Source organism: Stegodyphus dumicola, chromosome 5 (assembly GCF_044657685.1).
Source record: "Stegodyphus dumicola isolate Sdum_Otavi_A_Nest chromosome 5, ASM4465768v1".
NCBI lineage: Eukaryota > Metazoa > Arthropoda > Arachnida > Araneae > Eresidae > Stegodyphus > Stegodyphus dumicola.
Window position 1 is genome coordinate 24,608,351 of NC_140772.1, and position 15,672 is coordinate 24,624,022.

Sequence of the window (15,672 nt, forward strand, 5' to 3'; positions counted from 1 at the left end):
TCTAGTCTAAATTCTTTTGCAGAAAAGTGGAATATTAAAAATGAATCAAACCGTGAGAAATTCATCAACTACAATAGAATACGTAACGAAATTATCTAAGCAAAAACATACCATTGTTTAAATGATTGGTTAAATCTACTCTAGTTTATCTTGCATTAAATGTTTATTTTACGAAATTCTCTGCGAAACTTCGAGAATTTTTTTCATGTCAAGTAGAAACTTTCCCACAATGCTCTTGTTGTTGGACGACAAGCGGAACGAAGTTTTATAATTCGGATCTGACAGCTAATATAAAGGGATGCCCTGTGACTCCAATCGTTATGCACATACTAAATACGGAATGGTTAAAGTCGAATATCCAGCCAATTTAAACCGTTTTCTTTCTTCAAACTCTGCAGTGGTTCACCGAGGTGTTCCTCTTGCTTAATTTTACACATGATTTGCATAAAACTAATTTACCTGTTCCTCGGAGACACCAGGTACTTTCTCTTGCCTCTAAAACCATTAATTTCCTCCGCCTTCAACTTTTGATTGCTTTATTTGAATTATTTTGTCAAGCTTTTAAGGAGAAAAGTAAAAAGAAGAAAACTCAAAAGTTTTTAAAGTTAATTAATGGAATATGTGCTTTTCTTTTAGCTTGTCTGCAGATTATGCTAAAATATAGCTAAATGAGCATGCTAATTTAAATTTTTGTTGGAACTGCCAAACGGTGGGACACAGGAAATGTCATTAAAAATAAGCTTAAGTGCAATTAATGAAGAAAAAACTTCTTAAGTTTTCTCAATAATTTATTTTGCTGAGAAAGGTATAAAACTTTTTTAGAATGTTGTTTCGATTTCCGTCTTATTTTTGTGCGGTTGCCTCTTACATAAATTTGTGGAAAATTTATCTTAAAAGCTTTCCTCAATCCATGTTGAAACACTTTCTCTACATTCAGAACTTTAGTTTCTAACACAAGTAAAAAGAATATTAATGATTAATTTATTGATATTTATTATGCTATCGAGGTAAACTACCTTCTCTAATTTTGAAAAAACTTTATATCTGTAAATAGGCTTTATAGGTTAAACTTCATCTATAATAACTTAAATTAATTAATAAATAACTTTAATGCAAGGTAAATAATTTACAAGGTAAGAAAGTTTCATATTGGCTATGAAAAATGTAAATTATAAGAAGTTTGATTCTCGTACGACAAAAATTGACCGGTTCATTTAAATCCAAATTGTGTTGTCATTTTCAGCTTTGAATGGTTAATTAAGCAAACCTAATTCGAGAAATTAAGTTTAAATAAAATGCAGCAAAAGAATCCTTGTCAACTAAGTCGCACGTGGTGTTCACATCAGATTTTTATACGTAATAAATCCTACAGCATAGGAAAGTGCTTGCAAACCTTCAAGGACTAAACAAACATACAAGTGCAATAAATGAAGCGCAATATATTTTAACTTAATACATTTGAAATTTATATATTATAACAAGATATATCAGCACATTTGAAATTTGTCAGATTGCTAATTTAGTTAAAACTCATACAAATATATGATTTTACAAAACTTAAAATCAAATATAACTGACTGGCGCAATGTGAAACTCCTTGCTAACTACTGCTATCACTCGTAGGCAAGTACAGAGTTAACAGAGGAAAGGAATTCACAGAAATTCATTCAGCGGAGAAAAAGTTAACAACAAGCTATTTTACTTCTATTACAGTGGATGGACAAAAATATGGAAACGCCTTGTGAAATGCATGTTTGAAAAGAAAGATTGATTTTAATGAAATATGTAGGTGGCGCTGGCGTTTTTCACTACTGACGCCACCTATACAACTTCGTAAATGTGCTAAACAGTTCAGTTGTTGTCAGAGTACTGTTATGTGAGGTTGTCATTGCATTATGTCAGAGTTAACAGACTTCAAACGTGGGCAAATTTTTGGAGCACGTATGGCAGGTGCTTCCGTAAGCAAGGTAGCCGAGGTGTTTAGTGTTTCAAGAGGTACTGTATCGAAGATTTATTCCGCATATTTGAAAAGCGGTAAAACATCATCTGCTAAATCACAGCGCGGACGAAAGTGTGTCCTGAGTGATCTTGACAGACGATCATTAAGGGCAATTGTGACGAAAAATAAGAAGACCACAGCTGCAAAAGTTACTGCTGAAATGAATGTTGTGTTACCGAACCCTGTGAGTACCAAAACAATTAGAAGGCAGCTTCATAAATAGGGAATTGCTAGCCGTGCTGCAATTGAGAAGCCACTCATCAGTGATGCTAATGCCCGTAACAGGAAAAGGTGGTGTTTAAGTCTTAAAGCCTAGACTATAGAGCAGTGGAAGCGAGTAATATGGTTTGACGAGTCTTCTTTCACATTGTTTCCCACTTCTGGCCGAGTTTACGTCTGGAGAACGCCATCTCAAGCCTACAATACAGACTGCTTGTTGCCAAGAGTGAAACATGGCGGGGGTTCTGTTATGGTTTGGGCAGCGATATCGTGGTTCTCTGCTAGCCCCATGATAACTGTGTCAGGGCACATGACTGCCAAGACTTATGTGAACATTTTGGCCGATCAAGTTCATCCCATGGTACAAACTTTGTTTCCCGATGGTGATGGTGTCTTCCAAGACGACAAAGCTCCTGTTCACACAGCTCACATTGTCCAGGACTGGTTTTCTGAGCACGAGGATGAGTTGTCCCATCTTCCCTGGCCACCACAGTCACCAAACCTGAATATTATCGAACCTTTGTGGTCTACATTGGAACGGAAAGTGCGTTCTCGTTATCCACTGCCAACATCGTTATCTGAACTTGCCACCGTTTTGCAGGAAGAATGGTATAATATTCCCTTGGCAAACATACAGGAACTGTATTTATCCATTCCGAGAAGACTGCAAGCTGTTTTGGATGCCAACGGGTTTCCTACACCATATTAAGCAAAGAAACATGTTTTTTTAAAGGTGTTTCCATATTTTTGTCCAACCCCTGTACATCACGATGCCTGCAACATCTTTATACAGTTACAGACGAAAACATCGCGAACGAAAACGTCGTGGAGAAAACAACGCAAGGAAAAAAAGTCGTGGTACAAAACATCGCGGGAGAAAACTTCGCAAAGAGAAAACATCGCAGTTCTAAAACATTTTGGTCAAAAATAAAGCTGTTCAAAAACTTCGCAGTTTAAAAACATCGTCTTCAAAAATATCGTGATAAAAGGTAAAGTACGTACAAATCATCGCATGACGATAACATCGCAAACATAGGTTTTTCAAATCGCATAGTGACATATTATGTAACTGAATTTCGTCATAATGAACAAGTCGACATCCAAAAAATTTATTGCATGCTGTACATGAAAATGTTAACGACATTTTAACAATAAACGGAAACAAAACAATATGTAATTTTAATTAACACAATATCAGATTAACAAAATGTGAAAGAAAATAATTTGATCATTAACTAAGCAATTTTTATAGAAGTAAACTTATGCAGTTATTTATCTTCCTTTTCCTAAGCATTTTTAGACTGTATATTTCATGAAAAATCGTCAGTTAAACTTTATAAAGAAAGTTTAATTTATTAATGATCTTTGTTAATTAACTATATAAATTTAAAATTCTATTAAACGTTTAAATTTGCGTTAATTTTCTACTCATTTTAAGTTTTTAAATGATTAAGTTTCCACCTTATTTTTTCAGCAAAATTTTATTATTAGTTCGTTCAAATATATGAAATATAAAAGTAAAAGAATCCCTCTTTCCTTCTTGAGCTCTGTGGTCTTTATACGATCATGCATTTACATCTTTCAAAACCTGAAAACGCATGGATGCGATGTTATCGTCATGCGATAATTTGTAGGTATTGTATTTTTGACCACGATATTTTTGACGACGATGTTTATAAACTGCGAAGTTTTTGAACAGCTTTATTTTCGACCACGATCTTTTAGAACTGCGATGTTTTCTCTTTACGATATTTAGCCCACCAGCGGCCGAGCGGTTAAGTCGCTAAACACTGGTAGTTCGGTCCGAGGTTCGAATCCCGCGAACGGGCTGGCTGCATGGGTGTTTTCGTGGTTTTCCCCATGTGTAACGTGTATACGAGCCAGTTTCCCTTAGAAAGTCCTCCACGATGGCATCCCTCCCCTTAGGCAGATAGCCCTAGTGTGCTTTGCCATAATTAAATATACCAACACCAACTTTACGATATTTACTCCCACAATGTTTTGTACCACGACGTTTTCTCCTTGCGTAACAAATCTGTGTGTATTGTGTGTATTTAATTATGGCAAAGCACACTAGGGCTATCTGCCTAAGGGGTGGGATGCCTTTCGTGGAGGACGTTCTAAGGGAAACTTGTTCGTATAACGCCCATGCAGCCAGCCCGTTCGCGGGATTCGAACCTCGGACCGAACTTACCAGTGTTCAGCGACTTTACCGCTCGGCCGCTGGTGGGCCCGCGTAACAAATCGGAAATGTATTTTATAGTTTGCCGCTTTACCATTTGGGATTCTATCGAATGCCTAAGAAATGTGTGAAATATGAATCGTTTCATACACTTGCCGTCTAGTTTTAGGCTTTTTATACAATTCCTAGGCATTTTATATAATGCCGAATTTCAAACTTTGCCAGTAATAAATATATATATATATATATAGCATTATTTTTGTCACATCTAAGTGTAAACTAATTTGTAATTATCTATTTTCTAATAGATTTACTCTTTTAACCGTGAATATTGCTGATAAATTTCTGCACAAATTCAAGCTGAAGATAAACTAAGCAATTCATTCTGACAAACTCAAGTATTTTAAATTCTCATCTTAGCTGTGAAAAGCGATTTCGTTCAAATTTTACATCAATACCTTTTTTGAAGCATAACATTATCTAAAGCTCTCAGAAAAATGAAAAATGGGTGAAGGATGGAATTTATTACAGGCGGGTAAAGAAGCCACTTAAAGCTTCAGCGTCCTCGGAATTTCTAAGTTTCATTAATAATTCAGCCTTCATGAAGAGAAAACCAAAAGCTCGTAATAGGTAGAAGTTGGGAGCATTTTTCCATTTTTGAGGCAATATCGGATTATTGGTTTTCTTTCAACGAAATTGCCTTGCCACGCCCCTGCTTTCACATGAGCTACTTTGATGTTTATTAATAGGACAAAACTGTTATACCTCGTATCATGAAAATATATCCTAAAAATATAGAGACGGAAAATTTTCGAATATAGTATAGCTTCAATTTTTTTTTTTTTTTTTTTTTTTTTTTAACTTTATGTATTATTAAGCTCAGAAAGGGGAATTTTTAAAATAAAATATCAATATATACAGCTTTTCGCTTATAGGTGCACATCTAAATATAAATTTCATCATGTTCGGATAAATTTATGTAAGAACATGTCTGAAGTGTGAAGAAAGATATATATCTAAAAACGATTTTTGCACCCTTTAACGGTGGGATTTTTTTCCCCTTTTTGCCTCTTTACTTTACTGAAGATAAAACTGTCATTGTTTAAATTAAAAGTGAGTTGAGTTTTTCTAGAAAATTGCTTCTTATATTATCTATGTAAACATGCATTTGAATCTATTTGTATGTTTATCTATTTCATCTCTCAGCCTATCTGTCTATTTGCTCTCCTCTATTCGCTCTCTTTCTATATATGTAATAAGTGGTAGATGATGGCTACGGAAATGGATAGTTTTTTTATCTTATACAAAGAAAATAAAGTCATTGTTTGATGCAGCTCGTGATTTTTGACGTAACGTTATTGAAAGAAACATATAACGCTAAAATATAACAACACACGCGCTCGTTATTCAATAATTACAAGCATTTGTTTTGTAGAGACTTCAGGTATTTTTTGGAAGCAGATGACATGAAAAATTAGCAACGCCTTCGCCGGGAATCGAACCACGGACCTCTGGCATACGCACCCAGCGTGCTGACTGTACACTACGAAGGCATGCTAAGAAGGCGGGAGAAATACTTTATATACTCCCCCTTTTAAACGATGATGGTGTTTTTTAAGGGACCCAATCGCCAAATCCTGGGTGTGGAGAATCATCACCCACCACTCTTTTAGTTCGGGCGCCATTGTAGAGATTTTGAAACAGGAAGAACGGATAAATGAGCAACGTCTTCGTTGGGAATCGGACCACGGACCTCAGGAATACGCGTTCAGCGTGCTGACCACTACACTACGAAGGCATGCTAAGAAGGCGAGAGAAATACCAATAGTTTCATAGGATCTTGCTTGCTTTGGCCACATAAACTCCCACTTCCCTAGCGTTCCTCCGTGGTGTAATGGTTTTGCACACTGGGCCGGTATTCCAGAGGCCCGGGGTTCGATTCCCGGCGATGGCGGTTGCATATGTTTCATCTTTTCTGCTTCCAATAAACCTGATGACTCTACAAGTGGCGCCGGAACTTAAAAGGATTGCGGATGATGATTCTCCGCACCCAGGATTTGGCGACTAGGTCCCCTAAAACCCTAGTCGCCCTTTAAAAAAAGGAGTGTATAAGGTATTTTTCCCACTTCCTTACCGTGCCTTCGTGTTGTAACGGTAGCATGCTGGGCCGGTATTCCAAAGTTCCGTGGTTCGATTCCCGGCGAAGGCGGTTGCATATTTTTCACCTTTTCTGCTTCCAATTAACCTAATGACTCTACAAACTCTGCTAGATTCTATTAAAGAACCTGGCGACTTCTCGCACATGCGTGAAAGAATAGCAGCAGAAAAGAAAGGTGAAAATAACCCTTTAACTTTTCTCGACTATAAACAGAAAGACACGTACTTCGTCCTTCACAATAACCCCGACAACTTGCGGTGGAGCTTAAGAATTGTAACACAATAAATTAAAGTCTAAAAGAATAGTGCTGGGAATAATACTTTAAGTTACGGCTGACTAGGTTGACTCGACAACCTAACCGGAGTGATAATTATGCAAATGGCCAAAAGAAGTATCAGCAAGTCCGCGTCACAGCAAGGCCAGAAACGTAACATGCGCTGGCCAGCTAAAACACTATCTGAATGAACTCTAAGATTCATCCGTTTGAACAGCTACTTCATTTTAAGGGGACTCATACACCTTAAACCCCTCATGATCTTCGAATATGTGACTGTTGCAGGAATTGCGATATTTTATTTATTTTAAAAGCAATTACTTCCAACTTTTTACAGCTGACTACAAAATATAGCTGCTTTGGAAACGAGTAGCCAGAAAGTTTGTGTTGCCACAAATATTTTTGTAATTTAATCCGCTTTGTGACAAAATGTTTCGTCATTTTTCCACCTTGCGCGCATGATATTTTAAAAATGGCTAATGGTACATACTTAAAATTTGATGGAATTCTTTATACGGGCCCTATTTTCTAACTGAACCAAAAATCTGATGAATATTTTAATATTAAAAAATTTTATTCACGGAAACATTTTAGATTTTTATTAATAAAATACATTTTATAAACTCAACTCCAAATAAAATAAAAATTTAACATGAAATTCTCAGTTTTTTGGTTTACAGTAGTTTCCAAATTATGAAATGGAATGTTTTAAACTGTGCGCGCAAAGTGGAAACATGACGAAAAATGTTGTCACAAAGCGGATTAAATTATAAAAATATTTGTGGCAACACAAACTTTCCGATGACTATTTCAGAAAGCAGCTATATTTTGTTGTCAGCTGTAAAACGTTGGTAGTAATTGCTTTTAAAATAAAAAAGTTATCCCAATTCTTGCAACAGTCACCTATTCGGACATCTTATGGGTTTTAAGGCGTATGAGTCCCCTTAAATTTACAGCCTGGCGAAAAAAATGAAACGTAGCCAGAAAAGTAAGAATATAGTGACACGTATATTTAACATTGCGTACATGGTTATTTCGCTAAATTGGCTAGATATCGCTAACATGGTGGCGGTTTTGGCAACTGAGTTTTGTCGAGAAATCGCCAAAAGTCGCCAAACGTGGCGACCATTCGGCGATATTTGAGCCCAGTCCCTGTATAACTGCAATTTGTTTTGTAATCGAATAACTGTAATATGTAACGTAATATGTAATATGTAATATGTATGTGTAATGTTATATGTAACTGTAACTGCATTCGGCCCTCATATACCTTCTCGTAATTTTGAGAAGGTACTAGAAATCTCTCGACAATAGGAAGGGTTTCCTTCCGGCTATCGAGAGATGTCAAGAGTCCATCTCTCGACAATAGGAAGAGTGTCAGTTTCTGAGCAGTAGTAGTTGTTAGTTCAGCGTGAGTTCGAATTATTGAGATATCTCCGTGTTAGCTTCGCTCCTCATGAGCGCTTTGCACTGCATTAGGTTTAACGTTTCTAGTAGTTTGGAGTGTAACTACTGATTGTTATGTGTGATACTTTTAAGAGCTGTACGAGTAATTTTGTGGAAAGTTCCAAAATTCTGGAGTGTTTCTTTTGGTAAAATAAATTTTATCAATCTATACATTCAATGTAGTATTACGAACTCGCTCGCATGCAATATATTACTTAATACCCTATCCATCACATAATTTTAATCTTTATCCAGTATTTGATACGTTGCATATGGTGTAAGAAATAAGAAAATAAATATTCTTTTTTATAATTCCTATAATTTTGAAAACGATCATCATAACAGTACTAAAATAATATTCTTTTCATATTAATATAAGACGGGAAATGTATATGTAATTGTTATTACTCAAATCCAGCAAGAAACAAGCCTCAAACAGCCGCCGCTTATTGCAATAACAGGAATCCTGTTATCTTGGGCAAGAATATATCCCAAAGATAAACTGTTAGCTGTATCGAATATTCTTTCAGCAACCACTTCCTTTCCACAAAGAAAAATGTCCGCAATCAACACAGCTTCCGCGCATATTTTTCTCCACATAGCATCATCTATCCTTGGTGTATGTTGCTTGCTTTTTATATAGATATAAGCGAACGGAATAACTTCTCCCACTCTACTGCAGTACGTGTATAGGTCAATAAATCGAATTAGTAGTTTCTGGGGAAAGTTGACTCTTTCTTGTACCATGTGCACCAGCTGGTTAAAGTTCGGCTCGGCTTACAAGGGTTTGGAAACAGAAAAGCAAGGCCTTTTGCATTATCGGGTTTACTGGCAATTCTTTTATGCGATGAGATGCAAAAAAGAATAATAATAAAATAAATTCTTTTCGAGTTTTAGATATCATACTTTATTTATTTTTTCAGTGGATGGGATGAGAATTTTTTTGTTTCTTTGTAAAAGTTTACTGAAAGATATTTCATTGTTTGTAGTTTTACTTGATGGAAATTTTCTCGCTAGTGAAAAATGTAAAGGATAGGAATATTAAAAAGAAGTATCTGATGCTTTGTTTACTGTTTGTCGTATTATGATTGAAGCGTTGTATTGAACTGAGAGGTTCTTTTATTTCTCGGACTTCTGTAGCCTCGTGGAACTTGCCTTTTCAGATTCACACAAATTGATTGAAAGAGTAACATATAATATAAAAGCAGAATTTTACGACTCAAAACTGCAACTTGCATGTTTTGAAAGCGCAATTTAGGATATACATTAGATTTATATGAAGCATTGTTCTAACACTGGCACTTTTACACAAAATCGCATGTTTTCTGAAATGGCATACCTACTTTTTGGATGGAGGTAAAACGGATTTTTACGTACAGTGTCACTACTGCTCGTTTTGAAATAGTTGTGTTTGTTAGTAAAAAAATTCGGTAAAATTTACAAATTGTGAAATAGATAATAAAACCAATTCGGGTTTCTAGGTGTCCATGTTCGGTGGAGGACTACGTTATTCAAAATTTGATAGCTATATAGGTACTGTTATTTTTTCACAATGTAAGGATCAGGCCTACATTTATACAGATTCTTCATTAGTTAATGTCTTTAAACATTAACTTTAAAGTTGATTTTTTCCTTTAAATATACAGAGTCATATTAATTGGTGGCAACAATTTGAAAAGTAATATGACGTTTATAATGATTCAATTCAAAATGTCGGTTCGATACTAATATCTATTTACTAACTAACGCCCGTTTTGGGGTTCAAAAAATAACTAGAAGCTTGCCGAGGGAATCATATTTTGAGATTCATTGATTTTAATCTTCGGGCTATAGCGATATCTTTAGCGATATTTTAAATTCTTTATATCCCATTATTTCTGCGCCTTCATGTTTATCTGGCAAGACTCAGACACCGGTTGACATAACTACTCCATCTTTCCCAAGAGGAGGAGGTCTCTACCAAGAGGCTCAAAACAGACTTTTATCAACAACAAGCTTTCACAAATCAGGGAAGATTTCCTGCGTACCTGAGCAGGTTCTGCCATCAAAACGTCAAATGCGCCTGCGATGTCTCTGCCTTCTTCAGGACACGTCTCACACTACATCCACGACTGTCCACTCACTTCTCCCATCAGAGTATCCCTTCCTCAGCTCCAGGGATCACATAGTCTCAAAGACCTTCTTCAGGATTACGAAGGACAATGGGGTGTCAGAACTATCATAGAGTATGCCTAGTCTAAGAGAAACAGTTATGTCAGATTATAAGGTATTTCTCCCACTTCCCTAGCGTGCCTTCGTGGTGTAACGGTAGCACTCTGGGCCGGTATTCCAGAGGTTCATGGTTCGATTCCCGGCGAAGGCGGTTGCATATTTTTAATCTTTTCTGCTTCCAATTAACCTAATGACTCTACAAGTGGCGCCCGAACTAAAAGGGTTGTGGATGATGATTTTCCGCATCAAAGGGAGTATATAAGGTATTTCTCCCACTTCCCTAGCGTGCCTTCGTAGTGTAACGGTAGCATGCTAGGACAGTAATCCAGAGGTCCATGGTTCGATTCCCGGCGAAGGCGGTTGCATATTTTTCTTCCTTTCTGCTTCCAATTAACCTAATGACTCTACAAGATAACCAGGTCTAGGCACCTGACGAAACGTAAAGACAGCAAGCCTCCATTCATGTATATATGTAAATATCTCTAAACTAAATAACCCGTTTTGCTAATTTTATACTAACATACACAAAACATTATACGTTGGAGCAGCCAACAAAAGTAATACACTGATGTTAAATCTGTTTATTAATAATAAGGTTGAAAAGGTAAACAACCGAAAACAGTTTGCCGGTGCAACGATCAGGGTGACATGACTGACCTTTAATGCCCATTGAGAGGTGAAACAGACGGAATAATATTAAATAATAAGCAAATCACATTATTTAAAGAGTAAAAACATGAGCCTAAAACGGCCAGTCGAAGTTTATGATGGTCTTCAGCGTTTGTTTCGAGCTCCTGTGTAAATACATTAAGGTTCCGGAGAGAGTAGAATTTTAAGCAGTGAAATGTTCTTTGTGCAAATCAAACACATGTCTTTATATTACAGGTTTAATATGCCCATAACTGCATTACAAAAGCATAAAGGAAAGATGTCTCCAGCATGTTATATTGTATGATAAGACATCCCTATTGCTTCTATTATTATGTGACTTTCAACGGCTAATCGAATTACACTCATGTCCATAAATTAAGGATAATTCGGAGTCACGCGGAAATCGAACTCTAAAATTAATATATCACCTGTAAAATCATTACACACATCTTCAAGAATCATATGCAAATTTCAGGAAGTAACCAGATGACACCGATGGTACGTCACAATGACGAGAGTGTAAGAGAGTGACATATAAGGAATACAGGCAAAGAAGTAAAATTGTTCGCAGGCGCTTTATAAAAGCATTTCAGTGCAATAATCGAATAGTTATGACACAAAGGACGCATTTGGATGATTTTTTACGTGGTAGAATTATCGGCCGTCTGGAATGTGGGCGTACCCAACTGGAAGTATCAGACGAACTTGGAATTGCCCAGAGTGTCATCTCCAGGCTTTGGCAACGATTCCAAGATGATGGTAATGTGAGTAGACGTTACAGCACAGGTCGCCCCAGAGTTACAATGCCGAATGAGGACCGGTATTTGGCAGTTACTGCCAAAAGAAACAGGCGGAGCACTGCCTCAGACCTGTCTCGTCAGATCTCTTCAGCCACTGGTACGGCAATTTCAAGGCAGACCGTGTACAGACGATTAGGGCAGACAGTACGATTAGTTGCCACGAAAAATAAATAAATCACGAAGAAAGAATAAATTAATTACAAAATAATGAGACAAATTTGCACCTGATATTTATTTTTAATAATGAATTTAAAGAGTTCAAAGATATGAAAATTATACTCTCCTCCTCACCCTCAATTAAGTCAGATTTATATTTCAAACAATTATGTGAATGTTTCTACATTAAATGGGCTTAATAATAAAGTAAATAAAGAATTAATTATTAAGATGCGACATAATTGCGAAAAATTAAATTTCATGCATTAAAGAAAAATTCATTTTTCAAATACATAGAATTTATTATCTTTTGAACAAAAATTCAAAATTGTTCTTTAATTAAGTATACATTAAATTTTATAACAAAAACGTCGCTGACATATGCTGCCAGATACGTATAAATAGATTGTTCTGTGTCGACTAAGCGAATAAATTTAATTCTTCGACTGGTACTATACGTAAACAAAGAAAAACTAACCTTTATAATTAATTTAATATTTTAATGATAATAAGATTTAATAGGTAACAACAGCATTTATTATTGTAAAAGAAAAAAGTAAGGAATTATTTAAAAACCACATTAAATTACCTAACCTTTTGCACCAGTTTAAACGATGTTTGCATTTATTTCATTTAATGAATAAATCTGCAATTAATATTTTATATTTCATTTAATAAAAGAAACGTTACATTTTTCTCATTGAATTTTGAGCAGAGAGAAATATTACTCCCAGCAGATTGTTTATTTCGCCTTCAGTATATTTTATGTCAATAACATTTTGAATGAAAAATGAAACTCTCATTTTTATTTAAAGATGAATTTTTTTCTATGGCTTCTGAAACATTGTTTGATATTAGCAATTACTTTACCTTGATCCCATTTGATTTAAGTCTCGCTAAAAATTTAAATAGTTTTACTGAGCATCGAAAATGGTAATTTATCTGAAAATTATTCTACAGGGCAATAACTATTGTAGATATAAATTAAAATTTCTTAATTATTAATTAAGAAATTATTCTACAGTTATTGCCCTGTAGAATTAGATATAAATTCTACAGGGCAATAATTATTGTAGATTAAATTAATATTAGAAAAGTGTGGTAAAGATGCTTTTTTAAATTTTCAGTCGCGGACGAAATTTATATTCCTATAAAAACTCCAAGAAAGGATATTTTATTATGTATAGGTTTGATATGGGAAACCTTTTAATTCAATAAAATGTAACAAAACGCATGTAAAGAGAAAAACATTTCTATTTACTAACTCGCAACTTGAGAGTGACTCGAATTTCTCTTTTAGCGTATAAACAGAAAACAAAACAACAAAAATGAAAACTATAAAATAATAATACACGCACTTTTACGAAAAGTAAAACACGTTGAAAAATGTATCAAGGAAAAAAATATTATAATGGTTATTATTTGGGATAAATCACTGACAAGGATGATTGTATCCAACAAATCTGTTAAAGATTTCAGTAATTATTTAACGACCTGTCTGGAATTTGCTAAAACATTTACTGCAATTCATATAAAAATTGAGGGATTTAAAATATCAGACATCAAATTTCAGGTTTTTTGCATAAGGACGACTTAGAAAATGGGAAAAAGGTTTGATAAAATCCAACTAGTTAAATGATTTTAACTGGATTAGCAAATTTTTTAAAAAATATATTTTATATTTTTCTCCCAAAATTTAAAGAGAATTTGATAAGAAATAAAAAAATCTAGGAATTAATAAAATACTTCAAGTAATTAAGACACAATAACACGCCGATTAAATACTAATTCAGAAGTATAAATACTAATGGCCGATAAATACGCCGAATAAATACTAATTTGCGGTTTTGCAGCTGAAGATGGTGGTTCGGTAAAACCATCGAAACTAGTCCTGTGAAAATTTTGTAAATATAACGCTGATTTTTGTTGTTTGACTTCTGAATTAATACTTCAAGTACTTGATAAAGAATTTGACGATGTAAATAATACTGAATTTTGCAAGTGAAATAAAATTATTATTTTAATGATAGCAATGCTGGTGAATTAGACGATAAGTTACTGCAATTTATTTTGAAGATGAGAAAACGAAGTTTGCGAATCGTGAACAAATTATATAAGTTCATAAAAAATAGGAGCATTTCAATAGAAGAAAAATTCTTCTGTGCTTGAAAACGAGATAAATATTACACTGATCTGCAAAACTTAAGCAACGTTTCTGATTTTGGCTGTGCCTCCACAAAAAATCAATTTGATGACATGAAATTCATTAGTACTTAAAAGACAAGGAAAATATAGCAGCAAAAAAATAAATAGGTCATACAGTACGGAACGAATAGAAAAAGACTTTATGGACACAATGGCGTTAGTCATCTGTCTCTCAAAAAATATTTAATCAAGAGGGAGAACAACAAACCAAACAGCTATAACAAAGGGTACCTTCATAACCTTTCCCAACTGCAACGTTGCCTTGCACCATCTGTCGATACTCGTACCTGGTTGTCTATTAGTTGAGTAAGAGTTCCTATTCTTCAAAGAGCATTCGTCTCAGTTGGTGTTTTTTTGAAGGGTATTTCTTTACTGTAAAGTATCCCATGCATGTTCTATGGAGTTTAAATCAGGGACCACGCTGACCAATCCATTCTATGGATATCTTCATTTTTCAGGAGCTCCTCAACAGCATCAGTCCGTGTAGACGTGCACTTTTACCCCCCCCCCCGAAAAAAAACAACTAATGTCCTGATCAATGGCACCGCGGGAAAGATGCACTTGGGGAAGGATAACTTCATAACAGTAATGATCTTCCATCGAAAACGTGGAGCTCTGTCCGTCCATTCGTCATAATGGCTCGCCATACAAGCACTCCAGGACCACTCAAACACTCTCTTTCCTGGTGTTAGTGGGAGTGAAAACGTGTTCCTACCTCTCTCCATCTCAACTGGCGCCGACAATTATCAGACTAAAATAAGTCTCATCGGTAAAGAGGACGTGACTCCACTGATGAAGTGCCCAGTTTCAACACCACTGTAAACGGTGCCTCAAATGGGCTGCTGTCAATCGTAGATACAGGACAGCGGTCAAATAAACCACCTTTGTGAAGTCTTTTGGCTATAGTATACCGGGACACTTGGCTTTCGGTTGCCGAGCTGAACTACTGAGCAATGTTGCTTGCTGTATGATTCGAACTCTTTCGCCTGTAGAGCGATATATAGATGATCAGTCACCATTGTTTTTCACAGTCGACCACCATCAAGCTTTCTTACAACTGTACCTGTCATTTAGAAGAGTTTCCAAAGTCGTGAAATAACACTTTTATTATGCCAAATTCTTGGGCAACAGACGTCAAACTATGTCCCTCCTCAAGTTTGCCAATCATTCTACCTCATATAATGTCCTAACATTTTCTTATGGTTGTACTGCATTCCCAATATCACTTTCACTTGCAGAAGAATGGCTCAAAATGCACATTCTTTTTAAGTTGCTGATATCTGCATATGCATTCTTTTTTATTGAGTTGGCTTTTGATTGTACTGTTCACAAAAAGCCCTTTTCAACAATTTCAAGGTTGCATTTGGAAAA

At 35.4% G+C, this 15,672-nt stretch overlaps 1 protein-coding gene across 2 annotated transcripts in view; it reads left to right on the top strand.

Moving 5' to 3' along the window:
* The window catches only part of LOC118182638 (hemicentin-2-like), a 941,057-nt gene that overhangs the window by 758,496 nt on the left and 166,889 nt on the right, over positions 1-15,672 (top strand). The window lies entirely within an intron of this gene.